The 20,017-nt window shown below is 35.9% G+C and overlaps 1 non-coding gene across 1 annotated transcript; it reads left to right on the top strand.

Annotated features, from left to right (window-relative positions):
• The first annotated feature begins 14,093 nt into the window (after window positions 1-14,093).
• LOC145773043 (U6 spliceosomal RNA) lies at window positions 14,094-14,196 on the top strand. The gene has a single exon (XR_014289463.1). It is a non-coding gene; the product is annotated as a U6 spliceosomal RNA (small nuclear RNA).
• The last annotated feature ends 5,821 nt before the right edge of the window (window positions 14,197-20,017 follow it).

Raw genomic sequence — 20,017 nt, 5'->3', positions numbered from 1 at the left:
TCCTCCTGCGTATAGAAGCTTAACGAACTAAATATTGCATCCGCACCTGAACGTTCATTGGCGAAGTAACGTTGTATCAACGCTGTAAAATGGGCAAAGGCATGACTATGAAAGCTAGTAGGCTAAAGTACATAGCGAGAAGACATCAAAAAACAGCAACAGTCCTTTTATGATGCTGTGTACCGTGACGAGAGACCATTCTGTGCGTATGACCAGTTAGTCTAGCGCAGGGGTTCCCAAACTGGGGTACGTTTCGACTTTTCAAGGGGTACGGTACATTAGATTAAGGATATTCATTTCATAACTTCTAATTTGCCTTAAAATATTTTTTATCACCTGATGATGTTAATAATTTGAAGACCTGAGATTAAGAACTCCTTAGTAAGTCACATTGTCACCCCCAGTAGAAGCTTTAACTACAACTACAGTAACTACCAAGTTCATCCATTACATTAGCTAGGATTGCTGGGCTTATTCAGCCGATATATTGTTTGTTTGATTGTAGTGTTTGTTTTTTAACCTTGGATTGTATAGTTATGAATAACTTTGTGTGTTTTGATTGGTACAAAATATCATGTATGCAGTCTTCTAATGCAGCTCTACTGTTAATTTGTTGCAATATCTAAACTTTCTAAAGCCAAAAATATGAGAAAATTTTGGGAGTACACAAGCGAATCTATAAATTGACCAAAGGGTACTGATGAACAGAAAGTTTGGGAACCCCTGGTCTAGCGATTGAACGCATTGACGTCACTGGGAAAGCAACTCTAACCATAACACATCTGATTGGCTAAGCAGCTGGTGACGTTTTGCAAAACGAGTGAGGATTGGATAAAACGAAGGCGTTTTTGGACTTGGGGAAAGCAACTTTGCAAGTTGATTTCCCTGAAGCCTCAGTGGTTGTTTCTGACAGGAGCGTTTGCGTTAATTGGCATTTATAGGCAAGACATGCGGTTTGGTGAGGACTTAGACTACTCACAAGCGTTACGAGTAATTCTAGTCACGAACACAGTAATTTTCAAGTTAAAATAGACGTGATAAAAATAATAAGAAGTTAAACCTAGAATTCAGTCATTATATTTTGCATAGTTTTCGCTCAGGTAAGCACTGCTTTCCTTGCTTTCCCTCACCGATCGTCACTGGCGAAGGTCCAGAAGTTTGACATTGTGGCAACACCTTTGAGATGAAACTAATAATCCGTGACATATTTGTAACATCAAACTTATTTCACTGCTGGGGACTATGACCCGATGAAAAACCTATTTTGGGGGTAAAGAACAAAACTTTTCCCAAATTATATACTTTTACCTGTAGATTTTGGAGCAAGTCGATCTGGGTGCCCCAAGTGGAGCGTTCCCTAATAAGGAACACCCAAAGTTTTCCTAAAATAACATCCTCTTGTGTCATAAGTTGGGGCATGTTCCACTAAGTGTGAAACATTTTTTTTTTGATTCCAAGGTGCGGCTTAACCACATTTGGGGGTTTAACCCCTTCAAAATCACTAAATTAAGATAGTTAAAATTCTGAAAAAAATACTAATAGGGAATTTTGAGAGTACTTTCAGCTTAAATCAATAGTAAAACTTTATAAAATGATGCTGTAACAGAGTGTGAAGTTTTCTTTGACATATTTTGTGGGATTGTCCCTTTTGCCCCGGGTAATTACACCTTTACAAGATGGATATTGTAGAGAGGGGCGCACTAGCCATCGAAAATTCCAGAACTTTCCAGATTGGCCGGTCACTGTATTATATAACAAAAATTTTATTTTATAATACAGTCGTCGTTACGCTATATCCTTATACGCTAAACGTTAAATTACAGTAGAACAAAAATGTGTACATTAAACTATTGAAAACGCATGCCTCCTTCATAACCTCTTTCGAGTACCGTATTTATTATTGACCCCGCCTTAGAAGTGATGTGAAAACATCAACCCTAACACTTTATTCCATGTTTCGTAAGCTATAGTGGAAACCATGAAGTTCAAATCATACTCTATAGTGCGTCTATATGGCACAAAGACAATGATACAGGTTTGGCAGAGTAAGACAGCATCAGTTCCATTTCTTCCTTGTGATCTACGTACTGCCAAACAGAAGCTTTCATGTCAATTTGCTTTTCATTCTCAACTGAAAAAATTACCTTTCGTGGATTATACTTTTCACAACGGCAGCTTCAGAAGATATGTTGCAGATTTTGTTTCTGCGTATTGGCTCGTTGTGTATGAAAATTTGAAATGGCAGGAGCGTTTGTTTTCCTGTGCTAATATTGAACAGAAAGGAAAATACATTTGTTGTTTCAAGGTAATTGCTATTTGTGATATTTAGGGGGACACTCCTGATGAATTTTTTTTTTTGTATCTAAACAGCAGTAAATTTCATCAGGATTCTGAATAATATGACAAACGTTTAACTTTAATCAATATCTTTGTATGTCAAAACTTACAGTAATAAATGTGAGTCATCTAGCATGTGTTTTAATTCAAACGCTGTATTCATCGAAAGTCATTTTTTGATGTTAACTACTCAATTACCCATTTATTTCTAGTCAGAATGGCATGAAATTTTGCAGGCATAAATCAATATACAGTAGCCTATATTGAAGTGATCTATGAGAGGAATTTTCCTATTTTTGTGTAGCTTTACCTAAAATTAATAAATGATTGCAAATATACCAAGGTCAGAAACTTTTTTCATCTAATTAGCCCAAGTGCCATATTTTGATTTCAATTTTCATACTCTTTCCAAAGATATAGGCTATAATATGTAAGGTTTTCTACAAGTTAAGCACATTTTTCGACCAATTTATTAAGGGCGGTGCTGCATTTGATATTTCATCAGGAGTGTCCCCTTAAATATGAGAATTGAAATCTTGATACATTGAAACCCCTTAAAAATTAAAGGGCTGGGAAACCCAAATTAACTTTGCGAGTTTTTTGTTTCAGCGTGATGTCATTGTGTACAACATGCGTTTTAGCAATAAAAAAATCCAAATTTTGTTGCCCTCGTCTCGCTAAGGCCGCTTTTGTTTGATTCCCGTTTGCGAGGTCTCGCGCATCAAGCTGTGATGCTGTTCGCAGTGACGTCACAAAGTACATATAGTTGTAGCCAAAAGTTTAAGACCAGACTTGATTTATGACGATTTTTGCATTACTTCAAAATACTGCATCAGATATCAGATGATGCATAAAGATGATGCAACTGAAACAATATCTGATGCATTATTTTGAAGTAATGCAAAAATGGTTATAAATCAAGTCTGGTTTTAAAATTTTGGCCACAACTATATGTACCTTGTGACGTCGCAGCGAACAGCGTCACAGCTTGATGCGCGCGAGACCTCGCAAACGGGTATCAAACAAAAGCGGCCTTAGCGAGGCAAGGGCAACAAAATTTGGATTTTTTTTTTGCTAAAACGCATGTTGTACACAATGACATCACGCTGAAACAAAAAAACTCGCAAAAAGTTAATTTGGGTTTCCCCGCCCTTTAAGTGGTTGTGCTGTGACTTATTTTGATATGATAATCTCAAATACACATTACTTTCTTTTTACCGTTATAAACAGAGTAGCCTACATACTTAAAACCTTTCATATGATACTTTATCTGAAAAATTCCAAAAACACTTGTTTTTGTTATAATCGGTCAAAGTTGCGTCACGGATGAGTGATTGCAAAACGCAGATTTTAAAAAAGTGTGTAGTAAATCACTTAACCGTGATAAAAGTTGCTTGAAATGTGCATATATCAAATCATAAAGTAGCCTACCAATAACAAGTTGATCAAATTCCATGTTAGATGTTAAAAATTACGTCTGTGGTTACATTTTATTTCTGTTTGACTAATCACAAAAATTGACCATTTTCAAAGGGCCATAACTTAAAAAGTAGCCTACTGACCTAATTTTACTCAAACTATTCTTGTTTTTCTCAGAAAACTATGCTTGCATATACAGTATGTAAAATTTCATGAAAATCTATGACTATGGATGACAATACGGCCTGGATGATTTCACAAAGAATGGCCCGTTAGCCTTTAATGATCTGTAACATACGTCATACTAGAAACACACAATAGAGAGCAAAGAAAATGGTTTCATAATTACTCCCTAACAATAAAATCCCTTTAGCGATCAAGCAGAAACTCAGAAAACTTGCGGTGCAAATATGTTGAGGTAAAAAAGCAGACTAATCTCTGCTATTACGTAAGACACTTAGCCTACGAGCAAAAAATGACAATAAAATCGAGATTGACGTGGCTACAGAAAACATACGATATCATCTTCCTTGTAGTCCTATTGAAAAGACAGCACCGTAGCTTACTTACTGTAAGCAAATGGAAGCAACGCGTAAAAATGAAGGATTGTTTTACTATAAAACAATGCTTATTTAGTGAATACACAGTACCGGTAATCGATTGTGAAGTCAGGGCCGTTGACAGGATTTCTCGGGCCCGGTACCAATTTATTTTAGGGCCCCTTTCATTGACAATGTTATGAATATAAACATTTGCTGTTAAAATGAGGATGACACATGCAGTGTAGAAAATTAAAAGGAATAGATCAAACCCGATATGCCAAAAGCATGGTTGTTTAACATATCTTGCTCAATCTTAAAATTTTCTGAACCTCAAAACTTACTATCTCTCTCTAGTGGTTGCTTTTTTGAACTTGTATTTGTCACATGGCGCTAAAGTATTACTTCCCGCTTCCATTGATGTTTCATTGGTCATTCCAGGCTCACCAGAAGAGAATTTACAGAATAGTTAGTGCAGACGGTCAGTGAGTTTTCAATTTGATTTGGGAAAGGTTTTTGGGTCACATGGCGCTAAAGTATTATATACTTCCCGCTTCCATTGATGTTTCATTGGTCATTACAGGCTCACCAGAAGAGAATTTACAGAATAGTTAGTGCAGACGGTCAGAGAGTTTTCAATCTGATTTGGGAAAGGTTTTTGGGCCTAGGTCAAACATTTGATGATTGCTGCAATCTGAAAAGCGGTTTTGGTCTAATTTATAGTCCAGAAATAGGGATAACAATCTTCTTAGCTGTGCCATTTCAGTTTAAACAAACATTAGCTTGTTTATTTTGAAATTTGTGTTTCGGGTTATATTTCACTAAATATTCGTGGTTATGGAAATCACTATACTAGACTAAATTTTTATTTTACCGTTTGGTGGCTGAAGTGGGCCCGGAAGGGTGCCCGGTACTTGCATGCACGGTACGTCTGAAGTGGCTGTTTTAACCTCTGATAGCAATTCCTTTGGATCTGTCACGGGGAATCTTTTAAATCCGGGCCCCTTAAATATTCCGGGCCCGGGTCCAAAAGTACCACCTAGACCCCCATGTCAACGCCCCTGTGTGAAGTAACTATCATACTTGATTGCAAGGACAAACAACATTGCTTCTAACACTTAAGCTTTCCACATTTGTTCGGAGATGGAAGTTTTAACACGTCTTATGCTGCGATCCGCATGTTTTGTGTCGAGCTATTTTCAAGGCAATGCAGTTGACCCATTACTTTCTTGAAGCTTTGACTCAGATGATAGGGTCACGTTTTCCTTTTGAGATTTACTGTTTTCACAATGCTCCTGATGACGCTTCAACAACGAGATGCGGGAAAAAGTTTTTTCACAGTTCTTGCAACTGTATCTCTTGATTGTTTCATGAGTTTGCATGTGAGCTCTTAGGTTAGACCTGTCAGCAAACGCTCGTGTGCATACCATACACTGATAGGGTTTTTCTCCTGAAAAAAACAAAATTGTTCAAAAATAGTTAACGGTTATTAATTAAAACAACGTGGCATTACACCAGAGGTGTATAGGAGTCGGAGTTATGAAATATTTAAGAGTCGGAGTATTGGATTCCGGGAGATTAGATTTCAGTTGGACTGGAGTGGGAGTCTGAAATTCTTGGAAAAAAAAACAGAATCCGGAGTCGACTTTTTACCAGATGATGCTTTTAGCATACAAATACTTACGCGTTAGTCCACCTGGCACAATTGTTATTTTTGTATGCTTCAATGTTTTTTTTGTTTTTTTCAAGCAGTAATTTGTTCATTGCAAATTATGCTTTTTTATGAAAGGGATAAAAAAGGTAAGTGTCTTTGTATAAAAAGGCTTGGATTGTGGTTTATACTTGCGCTCGGAGTAGGAGTGGAGTTTGGAGTCACAGACATCGGAGTGGAGCAGGAGTCCAAAAAAACTAACTCTGTACAGTACACCTATGCATTAGACTAAAATATAGTAGAAGAAAGAAAATTGCACATGAAGCTACTAATTTGAAATATGGATATTCGAAAAGAAAACTAATCAAGCTCAAGTGATCAAGTTGCACATTACGTTTTTATATCAGCTTTTATTAAATTGTTCATAAATACTTAAACTCTCCTTTCGTTAGCGTGGGTCCGGAATCACCAACCTTTGTCATCAAAGGGTCAAATGACAGCGAGAAAGGGTAAACGCCACCGCATTCCTATTTTCTTCAATTTCAAATCTGTGCTGATTTAAGCTTAGAAGAATTCGTGAAAAATTTCAATTTGTTTGAGTGTATTTTGCACGTTTGGTCATTACAGGTAGTAGATTGGGCTGTAGAAATAATTAGCATGCAGGTATCTACATAAAAAATTTCCGAAATCAAAGGGTATTAAAAATGTTACGATAGAAAATGAGTTTGTTTGGTGGAGAAACAATGAGTTAAATACTTAAAAAACAACCTTTCGAAGCTTTTTATCCTTGTAAACCAAGAAAATATCTAAGCGAAGAAAGCGAGAAACCCCGTTTTGAAGATTTATTGTATTTTTTTTTAAAAGGACTGAAGTCCAGATTTCTTCACAAGCAAATCATTTTCCTGTTTTTTTACAAAAAAATCATTTTGTTCTTTCTAAAAAAACTTATCTCAAAGATCTGTATTTGTCTGCTATAAATCACAAATAACTGTTTGTAAAAATTAGCTGATAAAAATATTAGCGATGTGGACTATTTATAATATTTAACGCAGTATACAACTTAGGCATACCTGTGTGTGTTCGTATGTGCCCCTGAAGCAGCCAGGTTCTTGAGAATGCTTTTCCACATATGTAACATTCACAAGGCAAGGTGTGTGTTCTGATATGCATTCGCAAAGCACTGAGACTGCTACATTCCTTTGAGCAGATCTATGTTTGCAAGCAATGACATCAGGTTATTATCGCCACAAAATATGTAGCCAAGTGGTATGGTAGAAAACACAATTTAATTTATTTTTCTTTGTCGGAAAACAACAGCAATAATGAAGTTGCAAATAGTGTACGGTACGGAAACAAAACCAACAAAAGGAAAAGATGACAAAACCACAGAAATTTAAGACGTGCTAACCCTAAAGCAAGGGTCTCAAACTCAAGAAGTCGTGTGAAGTTTGATTGGCATTTTAAAATTTTCTGAGCCACTTTACGGTGGATTTTATCTTTTATTAAGAATTAAGTGAATAGTAGACAAGAGTGAATTTTAATTGTTAATTATTTGAAAGTTTAAAAATGCATTGCTGGCTGTGTGTCTGAGACCCTTGCCCTCCAACAGTGGCGTCCAAACTACGACCCAGAAATGGCAGCACTCAAGAAACGAAAATTAGCAAGTGAGTGTAAAAAATTTACAATGGGAAAAAAAATATTTTTTCAAAGATATATAATCTCGCCAAAAAAAGTTAACTACAAAGCCTACTTTTAATGGGAGGGTGCTCCGTTTGAGCAAAGTAATGGACTGATTAAATGAAGAAAATTGCACAGAAAAATCAGTTTAGTTTCGGGACTAGCGAAAACTGGTTCTATTAAGCGGGTAGTCCAATTAAACGTGGGCCAATTAAGCAGGGTTGACTGTACAACAAAAACGTTTCGTGACTGCTTTTTCTTCAATATAAGCCTATACAGTCTTGAAGCTAAGGCCAAATTTTAACAACAAAAATCAGGGACAAAAATGAGTGAAATATGTAATGCAGCCCACCTAGACCCAAGAATAAAAAAATGCGATTTGTGGCTAAAAAAAAATTGGGCACCCTGCTCTACAGTGCATAAGGCACTACAAAGCCTACAAAGGGTAATATTTCCTAATACCGTATCCTTATTAACACTGTAAATTGGATACATTGATGCTATGTTACGTATAGAGCAAGCAAAACATTCACTGGACGAGACATAGAAAATAAATGGGATTATCGTTTTCAACGCCTTTTGGTAGCTTAGCTTGCTATCACAACAAGAACGCTAGAAAATATTTTATAATTAAAACCTGAGTGAACAATCACTTTTCTATAACTGGATTATTTGTTTTTTCATGGCTAAACCAAACTTAACCTATATTACAAAGTAACCTAGTTAGTCCCAAACCATATTGAAATTTGAACAATACTTTTATGTAACGCATACCGTGCAGTTGAGAGTGTGAGCTTTTGAAGGGTCTTGATGGGTCTTTGCGTGCTTCGCAAGAGCGCCGGTTGTGGCGTATGTTCGGCCGCAAATTGTACAAGGAATCTTGCATGGTTTGAAAGTCACTGGTCGACCAGAGTTTCTTGAAACACATCTCTAGATTGAACATCAAAACAAGTTTGTTATTGAAACGTAATCAAGTAATAAAGGCATTGCAAATGGTATTCCATCTATGCAATGTTACAATAATTGATAAAACGCATTGTAACTTTAACTTGAGTCTACAGTAACTCTACATCTTTATGTCGCCGGTATAAGGTTCAGCTAACAAAAAGTTAACATAGTATTAACTTATCAATAAGTAATAACACAGTTTTTCAAAATAATTCCTTGAGACTAAAAATACTTCATTCTAATATAATATGGCGATCTGTTATTGAACGATATTTTTCTTTACCTTATGGTGAGGAAATGGAATATGACCGTAGACGGCAGGATATAAATCGTTTCGACTTGATTGTTGACTTGGTGTGCTAGGCAAATCATTCTTGACAATACTGTTTGAGAAAACTGAAGATCCCAGACTGTTGTCTTTAATTGCCAAAAATTTTGGCCACATAAGAGTTTTTGCTTGTTTCACTTTTTGGAATGCCAGATTGTTTTTTCGAAAAGGTTTCTCTGAGTAAAAAGGTAAATTTTTTAAAATATAGACTTGAAAAGCAATAATAAAAAGCTTAAGACAGATTGATTTACATCACCGATGATCTCAAACAAGGGTGAAACTCGAGTTGACGTCTTTCATTTTCGTTCGATTGTGGCCTTAGCCTACAGACTTTACAATTTCCCACATTCCCGTAATAAAAAAGAGGGTTTGCAGTATGTCCTTTTATGGAAGAGCATGTTTGTAGTTTATTTGACTATAGCCTACTGCTAACGTTTTTTTAAAAATGTTAAATTAAAACAGTTATTGAAAACGTTAAATTTATATGGCGAAAAACATAATTTGACAAGACATAAATTATAAACAAAAATTTAAACTTTTAGTCTCTAAAAATGTCTACTTTTAGTCTCTCTCACTGATGTTTTTGCCTTGTGGCAAAAATTTGTTTAACTTTAAATAATATTAAAAATCACGATGCTAAATAGACTTTCACCTGGTAGCGAATCTTTAATTTCCACGGTATGTCGCAAAGTATCAGAAGGTGCATGTGTGTCGTCTGCACAAACAGCCATGGTTGAAAGTAAAGAGACTGGATTGGAAGTGTTACAGCGATTGAATTTGTAAGGGTGAAAAGCAGAAGGGGAATTTAAAAGGTGTTTCGGATGCACACCTTCAAATTGGTCTCCCACATCTCTTCCCTTTGGTTTAACATCATTTAAATTTACTCCTTGTGAAGTCTTATCATAGAAATGTTCTGGCGACTGTCGATTATGTAGCTGATCTTTAACTGACGAGGGGCCATTGTTAGTGCCGCTAGATGGAGAGGTTGAGGATTCACCAATCGAGAGCTGCTTGAATGCGTTAGCTGGAGAAAAATAACTGTTACAATCTATATTTGTTTTAGAAAATTCTTTAGCAAAATTTGCATGGAATTTCTGCTTCCAAAACTCGAGATATGACCTCTGTGGCCCTGGGGTTTCAAATGACATTGTACCCAAAACTTGCATTAAAACATCTTTTGGCATTATACTTAAAAGTGATAAAAACTCACTGTTGTGAGAAGTTGAAAGATTGCTTGGAAGATCGAAACTATGATTTTTTGAAATATGAGAAAACGGATTTTTAGATGGATTGTTAGCTGAAGGGAGAATGGACCACAGCGAATGCTCCTGATGTGAATGGTTTCGAGAGGCATCATATCTCCTTGGAACTTCTGTATCAACAGTTGATTCAAGATGATGTTGAAACACTTTACTGAACCGTTGAATGTTAGTGCCACATTCTGCATTTGCCCGTAATTGTGACGGCTTCAACTTGATCGAATCTTTTGACACACTGTTTCTTTCTTTTGGCACAGTTGTCTTGCACAACGTTTCGCTTGCTTTCACACCGTCGTTTGGCGGTTCTTGCTTGGCTTGTAGTAACTCGGCACTTTCATGATGAAATATTGAGCTCACAAAATTAGAGTTAATAGGTTTTTTTAGCACGTTGTCGCTTGAATGACGTTTATGACAAGAGAGATCCAAAGGGGAGTTGTCACTCTGCCTAGAAATTTTAGTGGAACCAAATTTTTTAGATACATCTTGCGCACTCTTTCGTTTGGGGTTACCAGATACTTTTGTTAATTTGTTTTCAGCAAATCCAGAAGGTCTAGATTTCTCTTCACTAAAAACTTTAAAATTTCCACTTTCCTGTCTTTCCGGAGATTGATCGCTGCATGCTCTTTTTCCAGTGTGCTTTTCAGAAAACGATGTTGATGACAACTTATTTGGAGGTGTCTTGCAATGAGTAGTTTCTTTAGAGTCATGATTTGTTTTCATCAAGCTTGAAAGATTCTCCTGAAAATCTCCATGATCTGCACAAAAATACGATTTAGTATCGTATATTTTAAAACGTATTTAGCCTATAAGTATTTAGCAAGATTACTACAATATTTCTTTACTAATTCACATTTGCAATATTAAAACTGTAAAATATCCGATAAAAACCAGAAGCCCGCACGTGTTGGCTAATAGTTTTTTATGAAAAAAAGAAATGTTATAGCGATAAAGTTGTTTTCTCATCAGATACGCCAACAAAGGGCTCTATAGGAAGTAGCGTTGACAGGGGGGTCCAGGGCCCAGGAGGTACTTTTTGACCCGGGCATGAGATAATTTTAGAGGAATCTTTCCAAGGAGCTCGGGAACTTGAAGAAACCGCCACGTATTCTTTGAAAATAGTCTTTTTTTCTTAAAAATGTGAATTTGGCGTCTCAATTAGATGCCCCCGGACCTTCAGATTGATGCCGGGCTCAAAATTCTCACGCGAGCTCGGATTTTCGCGATTTATTGTTAGCAAAAGTGCTTTTTAAATTCTAGTCGTATTTTCATTCATGTTATTTGGTTATCGTTGTAAAATGTGATACTTTATTCAAATTTACTTGAATTTTTTCTTTCCAAGATCTTAACGTGTCATTTGTGACTTGCAAAGGCGTCAAGCTTTTCATAGAACCAAATTTTGACCGAGAAAGACTTAATTCTTGCCACAATATCTTGAACATTACGTCATGTTGCCTGTGATTGTGACTAAACTAGAATAGAGACAATGACGTAACGTTCTTTAAGCAGGTCGCAAAATGGATATCACTTCAATAGTTTTCATTTAAAAGCAGGTCCTGTCATCGGAGCATGCACTAGCAAGCTATTTGACCTTACTGTAACGTAAACAAATGCAATTTTTTCATCAGATCCGATAGTCATGTTAAACGGCGCCATTCAGCATGCTTTCATCTACCAAACAGTCTCCTGGGATGTAAAGAAAGACATCCACTTGGTATGCATTCGCATTTGACCGTCTCCACCTGTTTAGCATTCATCTGCTTGCATGATTACGTCATTCATTAACTTGCGGATATGAAGTCTAAGCCCAACGCTGGTAAAGGAGTTTGCTATCGACGGCTTGCTCTGCTGTGAATGGTAAAAGCGACCAAAGCAAAAGTTCTGCCTTCTCGTCAGTAGGTATTCATGGAATATTTAATAATAATAAAAAAAGCTTAACACAAAAAATACCAAGCGGTCATTATTAACCGTTTTTTTTCTTTTTATGTGAATGGTATTTGGTCCGTTTTAATATTAATAAAAGTTTAATCATTGTTATTAATTTTTACATTAATAAGTTTACGCATGCAAAACACTACAACATATTGTGGCCTGCACAATGAATAAAATCGGTATTATAAAACAGCGGTCATCGGTCAAAAGAACCCACTTCCTTCTTTTGGATTGTGAAAAAATATCGGTACTTCTAGTGCCAAAACGTAAAAAGATCTCAGATTGTTGGTGATATTAATAGGTACAGCATATTTTTTGGTCATTTTTAATATCTGTGAAGCACTCTTAAAAAAGGGGAAGTGATTGCATGATGGCCCACGGCTGCGTACCGGTGGTCTCTCATTCGGTGAATATTAATTTCTTAAATAAATTGACCAGCTTCAAATTGTTCCCATTTCAAATTTTTCAGTATGTTTTTGATGCTACAAAACTTTGAAATTTGAAGTGAGCTACGATAGTTTGTAGGCAACTGTCATCGAACATAAAAATATCACACAGGCAAAAAAAAACCCAGAATTTAAAAACGTTTGAAGCTGTTGCACTGGTGAGGCTACATAATCCATTCCTAAACAATTAGATTATTACCGTTAGTGCAAGTACTCAACGTGACTGAAATAGGCCGTAAAAAATAACTGACCAACCAAGTTTGTGATGAAAACAAAGTGGTCTAAAGCCAACGTCGCTCGGACTATCGCATTTGTGACAAGTTTGTTTCGTTCTGATATAGTCTTTGGTTAAAAAAGCTTAACCGTATTATCGTTTGAACTCGTTCGATCAAGTTGGTTACAGAAAGACATGAAAGTTGGATTTATGCCAAAAAAAATAGGATTCACAGCGGACCATACCATGTTTTTGGTGAGCAATGTGACGGCGCAGCGGCAAAGGCTCTCGCGTTTCAATGATACAATCTTCGTTCGACTCCCGGCTTAGCCGGTTGTTGAAAAACACCGCTCACCTTTATCCAGGTGTAATAAATTAAGATGAACGTAGCTGTTGAAAGAAAGATGGTCCGGAGAATGCAACTGGCCACGCTACTTCAGTTAATGCCAAAGATAAGATTTAGAATGATGATAGTTTATCTTCATCATCCAATGCTTGGATGCAATCATAGGAATTATCTTCGCTTTTGACCATGTTTTTGTAAGCAATTAAGTTTTAAAACACTTAAAATTTCAAATTAAGATCACGCAAGCGCATTCAAGAAGAAAATCTTGTACATGGCAGTCAAGAAGTATCGAACATTAAAATGCAATGCTTTAGAGCAGGGGTCACCAACCTTTTTTGCATGCGGGCCACTTTGGCACTAAGGAGAGCTACGGCGGGCCGCACTAATAAAATGTTAGGTAGGTTGACTTTTATGCTAAAAAAGAACGCATTTTGTACCCAGTATCCAGCGTTACATGTTGTTCATATTTATGTTAGAATACCGCAGCAACAAAATTAATCGAACAACGCTACTGCCAGGCCAAGCTCCGTTTACAACACTTTTGACTTTTTTTAACAATGCCTAATAAACGAGGCCACTTGTTTTGCGCACTTATAGCAAATCGAGCGGTTTCATCAAAATATTCATCGCCAAGCAAGAGTGGTGTTGTCACTTCGCTTCACAAAAGATATCTTGCAATTAACAATTTCAGTAAACAAGAAAATGTTTGACATATCGCAATAGAGGCAACAATAGTGACCTGCAAACATATCAGCGAAAAATAGGCTCCAATAACAGGGAAAAAAACAGGCACCATGAAACAAATGCTTGTGGAAATCACCCAAAAATCGTAATTCTATCGTAATTCATGAACAGTCTTCCCTTTAAAAAAGCAATGAGTTGGTTTTTCATCCTTTTTGTGAGAGTCTATAAAACTGTCTTTCTTTTGTTATAGACAACTGTCAGTTGCGATGCTTATCAGCTTGGCAAGAATTTGTTGATTAACAACATTTTGCAGAACTTGCTTCGGCAGTAGATATACTAAAATTGGAACGATACAGAGAAGATTAGCATAGCCCCTGCGCAAGGATGACACGCGAAATCGTGAAGCGTTCCATATTTCTTTAAAAAAAGAAGAAAAAAAACATTTTGCAGTACTAAGCTAAATATTTTCATTATAGCCTACAATCAGAAAATATCTTTAAATCTATATATAATGTTTTGACAATTTATTAAATTGAGTTGGCACACCGACCTATTTTGCCAACAAAAACTTGTTTATACCACACTGGTCGTTTGTTTGTCGTATCCAGGCTTACGCCTGGTGGTTGAAGATTTAGATTGAGTGGACGGGAAGGCAAGGAAACCAATCTTCGTGTCCACCTTCAAGCATGCCTTTAAGTGTCCTGCCACAGACAGAGCCGCATGCTCTTGAGCGGTGTCGAACCAGCGCCCTTTCGATTGCCGTTCCAGTGTTCTCATCACTCGGCTATGCAGCCGACATTGGTCGTGAAACACAATAACGGTGAAACGCACACTAGCGTTTACATGACATTTGCAAACTTAAAATAAGCAAGCCTATGCTCGACATTTTCGAAATTCGAAAACAGACGTTTTAATCAACCACTGGGACAGTGTGGCTGGACATCGCATTGGAATAACTTTAAGCAACCCCCACCTAGAACTATAATCTGATTGGTCGGTCGGTGGAATCGTATACAAAGCGAAAATATGCTTCCCGGAAAGTATTTTTTGCCTTGGTGCTCTTTAACTCCTCAAGAAAAGTATTTTTGATTATACTTGTACGCTGATACCTTTCGCGGGCCGCAGCGATACAGCGTGGCGGGCGTATGCGGCCCGCGGCCGCCATTTGGTGACCCCTGCTTTAGAGAGATTATCGAAACTTGTTGCTTCAATCACTTCTGCTGGAAAGCTTTGTACTTCAAAATATAAGCCTAGTATAAACTATTATTCTACATAAATTTTACAAATAATAGAATAAATTTCTTAAAACACTTTAAGCTTATGCGTATTTTAACTCTGTGAGCGACGTAGCCTATCTTTTTGGTTGCAATGTAAATGCACATACTCAACACAGCGCTTGTAGAATACGCGTGCAAAATATACAGCATTACTAGACTAAAAATTAGATCCAAAAGCTTTAGCGAAGATTACAAACAATTCAAAAAACTTGCAATTTCTGCTCAGCACACGTCACAATCCTTTCGAATCCTACTCTAATTTTGCTACATTTTTAGACGATTTCGAACACCCTGAAATTCTTCTAGTTTTACAACGCTTGTTTGGTCGCACTGAGTTTACTTACCTTGTTCCTTCTTGATGGGTGTTCCAGTTTGATTGGATGAGCAATTTGAATGCAGCATATTTGTGTTTTTACAATGTTTTTTTAGTTTTCTTTTAAACAGGCTAATTATGCCGAAAGAAACCTTTACAGTACTTGTTTTGGCACCGATAACCTAAACTATAAAGCATACAAAAATTAATGTAAGACATCAATATGAACGAGAACGTACTCATTACGTGGAAGTTCGAACAAATTGGTGATTTAGATCTGATGCAGATGTTTTTTGCTCCTTGTTAGAAGCATTGTCCGAAACTTACACAATTCAAGTTACGATCTGACAGTTGAAGAGGCTTTTTATTGACTTCTGTTTATACAAAAACAAATGCTGTTCTTGACCTATTCTACATACAGTATATATTTTGGTCATGAACCACATCAAAAATGCTTACGCTGCTGATTACTGTAAAGTAAATTTTCTGTCAAGCTTTAGCTGAAATTGAGTCCGGATTGTTAAATTATCCCACCACGGTGACATCTTGTGCTGCCTAACAATGCACTGACTATTTACTACATTTAACAACAGAAAAATAAAATTTTGTTTATTGCAGCAGCATCTTTTAAACGCTTTAAAATAGCATTTTTAATTCTTGCTAGTCTGCTATACTGTAGAGAAACGCTATTTCAAAATTACAACTTTTTAAGTTCAAAAAGAATATTTTTCGGCATCACCTGTAATATTTTTACCAGGTTGTTCAAAATAAAAAGTAACATCTGCTGGAGACAGACAGAACAATGGTGGCTCATAATCTACTTTTTGAGAGATACAGCAGTTTGGTTGTAGCAATTCTTCTTAGAGCACTACAAATGCCAGCTTGATTTTAGTTCTTTTAAACATTGAAAAAACATAAAATAACATTTGTTAAAGTAACACTTGCATTCACAATCAGTTTTGCAAACACCTTTTATCATTAAATTGAAGGCACACTGCGCACCACACGTCGTAGGTGCAATAATTTCTGAACTTCTTGGGGCAAAAATTCGCGACTCTTGAAATAATCCAGCTAAATGAACAAAGACACTGCAAAGTGTCAATGAGCAATCACCAAACGCATCGTTGTGAAGAGGAATCGTTTATTTTTAGCTTACAGTACAGACATTCTTTTTACTTTAAACCGAAGATGCCTATTCAAAATAAGAATAATTTTTTTAATTGTCAAAACATTTTGTTTCAACATAGAATGGTGAAACAATCACCTTGCTGTTTTGTATCAAAATAAGTTATTTAGTAGAGGGTTTTGTTTTCATTTTGTTTTGATAACTTATTCAAAAAATTCTCTGTTGTACTCTAGAGAAGAAGCACGATGAATTTCAAAATCTGAACTGTGCCGTACAAGAGTTTGTTTCAGCTTTAAACATCATTCTGAAAAATATCTTCTCTTAAAGTCAAAGTTAGTGTATGTTTTTTGGCAGTGGAGTGCAGCAAGAGTTGAGAGCAATAGACACGTGTTTGGCCCGCTAGGTTGAACTCATCAGTATCGCACCACCAGTTTATGCCACAGAGTTCTCGACTGCTGCCTTTGCCAGTCAGTTGAATTCTCAACTTCGTGAAAAACAAAAACAAGATAAAAATTAGGTTTACTTCAACAGGTAAACTCTTCAGCTTTGACGTTTTTTTTATTCAGATTTTGCGAAAAATTAGTTTATTTTCCGCTTACATTTTGGTAGCTTAGGCTACATAAACTTTGGTTCGTTTCAACGCAAAAATAGGCGTTTCAAATAAATCAACGTCAAATACACTTCACAATTTTGTTTCAAAACGTTTTGCTGAATATTGAAACATATCAACAACAAATTTATGGAAAGTTTGAATGCGTAGCATAACTTTCCAAAGACCAAAATCTTTTCAAGCCAGATGAAAAGTATTTTATCGTAGGAATGGAGAAAGCTAGTTTTGTTCTTGCAGACCTTAAACTTCATAATTCTTATCAAGTGCGTTTTTGCAAACACCCTTCTGATAACAAAAGAATCAAGCCGATCGAATGCATGCAGTGGATTAGTGGACACGACTTAATATTAAATACAAATGTAACAATTAGGCAAAAGTAACTTTCACTTTTAACCCAGATCTCCTGCGATTCATTGCAGGCACAGCTTGATTTTTGCTGCATAAAAAATGAAATCATCAAAAGGATGTAAAGTAGAATAACAATCATTTTAGGTCACTGTTCATAGAAGGGTTAACACTCTGTCAGTGAGTTTATCGCATCACCATTTAGATTTTTAAGTTTTTAAGAAGTTTGAATCCAGAACATGTAGATTAAATAAGCAACTGATTTCCACCAGCTGCAAGATGTGCCATTGGAACAATGCTGGTGTTGATTAGGTTAATTGATTGACGGCATGTGTTAAGATTTGAGTTTGAAATAATGTTAGCAAGCAACAATTCGAAGTTTTATTTGGTTCAAATATTTCATGCCATTGAGTTGCTTACCAATTTTATCGACAGAATTTCATTCTTGCTGAGAATGTATGCTTAATTGCTTACATATAATTTCATCTTTTTTTTGTAATTGCTAAAGCTGTTTGAAATGAGTTTTTTATGGTAATAAAAATAAAATCATTTCTTAGAAATTCAAGCCGAAAAGAAATTTTTTCCAATAACTTTCAAAACAAAATATAAATACTGCATAACAAAGTGCTTCAAACGGTCTCAGTTTCTATTTTTCATGTTTCTTTATGCCGTCTTTAGCTTTTTCAAAGTTGAGGATTCATGTGAAAAAATTCTTAAATTACCTCAGAAACTCACACCAGTTTCTTTTGTACACTTTTTAGGCCCTAGCAATCGTTAGCTGATAGCTGTAAAAACGACTTCTTGAAATAAACTGGAACCTCAGAAAAACTTTCCACTTTTAATTTATAAATTTTTTTGTAAAGTTACTTTTTGCAATTAATTAGTAAACTTTTCTACTCTCGTATTACATTAGAAGAATTTTGATAAAAACAGAAAACTGTTCTACAAACGCAAAGTTCAAACCGCTTAAAAAGCCTTAAAAGAAGAACTAAAAAATTTAATGCTTTGAATGTATAAAAAGTCATCCAAACTTTAGATCATGTACCAGCTTGAGATTTTTAAAGATGCTCCCATTAGGATTACGTACTATTGCTGAAAGGTCTGGCTTGCACTTTACGATTGCCTTTTAATATAAGAAACGTCTACCCTTGCCATCAACTGCTTTTAATGATTTAAACTTGCTATGCATCAGAGAGGAGGTTTTAATTAACTTTACACTACCCTACAAGTGGCCGTTTGTGATGAAATTATTCCCACACACGCGTGCATGCAAATCTTAAATTGGCGACGTTTATACAACATCCATTTACGTATGACCTTACCAAGGAGGTGTATTTCAACTCTGAAGTGCAGTTGTCACACATGCTGGAATTCAAAGGTGTGAAATTTTTGTCGTAAGGTTTTCCGCTTTTCAGCTCAGTTGGATTTGTAAAGTCGATTTGTTGAACAGCGATTGGCTATCCGGGTGGTCAGCCACTACACGATTTTGTCCAGACAAACAGTTGGTGTCACTTCTCAAGTCAGAATCACCAGAAGGTATCACGGATTTTTATGACCTTGTTATATTTTTTAAAAACGTGTTAACTGTTCATAGACACATCTGTAGAAAATGTTTGAGAGTGTTTACAGTTGCACAAAATTCTCTATTTTCAATTATTATTGTGCTACCAAAATGTGAGGTCTACCGCCATTTTAAACGTTTTCATGACTAAAATGTTAATAATAATAATAAAGTTATCAAATACACGTAACTAGCTGCACCTAATACACCTAACACCCTACACCTAACATGATTTTCAATAACTCTTCATTAGCTTCCTTTTTATGTGACCAGGCCAGACGGAAAGTGGCGGTAGAACTCACGTTATAGTAGCACCATATTATTTGACAATGTTGCTGTAGCTTCTCAAAATACGAAAAATTTGAGGCATCTGTTGCGAAAAAAAAGAAAATGTGGCACGTCGGTTTGAAACAGTCTGTGAAATGAACTCGTGAATTTGCCCAATGCCCAACTATCACTTTGATATATTTGATTTGCGAAAGCAAACATAACACTTTTGACATGCAAACAAAATCTACACAAAAGCCGGATGTAAAGCAAAACTTCAGTGAGGAACTTCAACACAGATTTGTTATCTCTGTGATAACTCTCCTCCTAAATAAACTTAGTATATAATATTCTTTAAAAATCGAAATAATATGTTAATGAAATGCAATATTTATAGGCTATTGCTTAGCCAGCTCGAGATTTCAACCTACAATGTGTTTTCGTAATTATTGGCAATATTAGCCTATCTCGATTTTTAATCTCACATTATTTTGTATGGGAAAATTCATAAGAATAATAAAAAAGCAAAAACTGAAAAAGAATTTTGTTTACCTTAAGGTAGTCCAAGGCTACTAACAAGCACACTTCTCAATTGGCTTGATTTCTTCAACACAGACGTTGTTTTTGGAGCCCTTAAAAATTATTCGAAAGCTTTTTCATTTGATGATCTGAGAGAAATTGATTTTTGCGCCTTTACGTAAACATACCTTTTTTTAGAGATATTGTTGCGTCAAAAATAAA

The sequence above is a fragment of the Aplidium turbinatum genome, chromosome 6 (assembly GCF_918807975.1).
Source record: "Aplidium turbinatum chromosome 6, kaAplTurb1.1, whole genome shotgun sequence".
Lineage (NCBI taxonomy): Eukaryota > Metazoa > Chordata > Ascidiacea > Aplousobranchia > Polyclinidae > Aplidium > Aplidium turbinatum.
The sequence above is the reverse complement of the archived record's forward strand: the minus strand, read 5'-3'. Positions and strand labels throughout refer to the sequence as shown.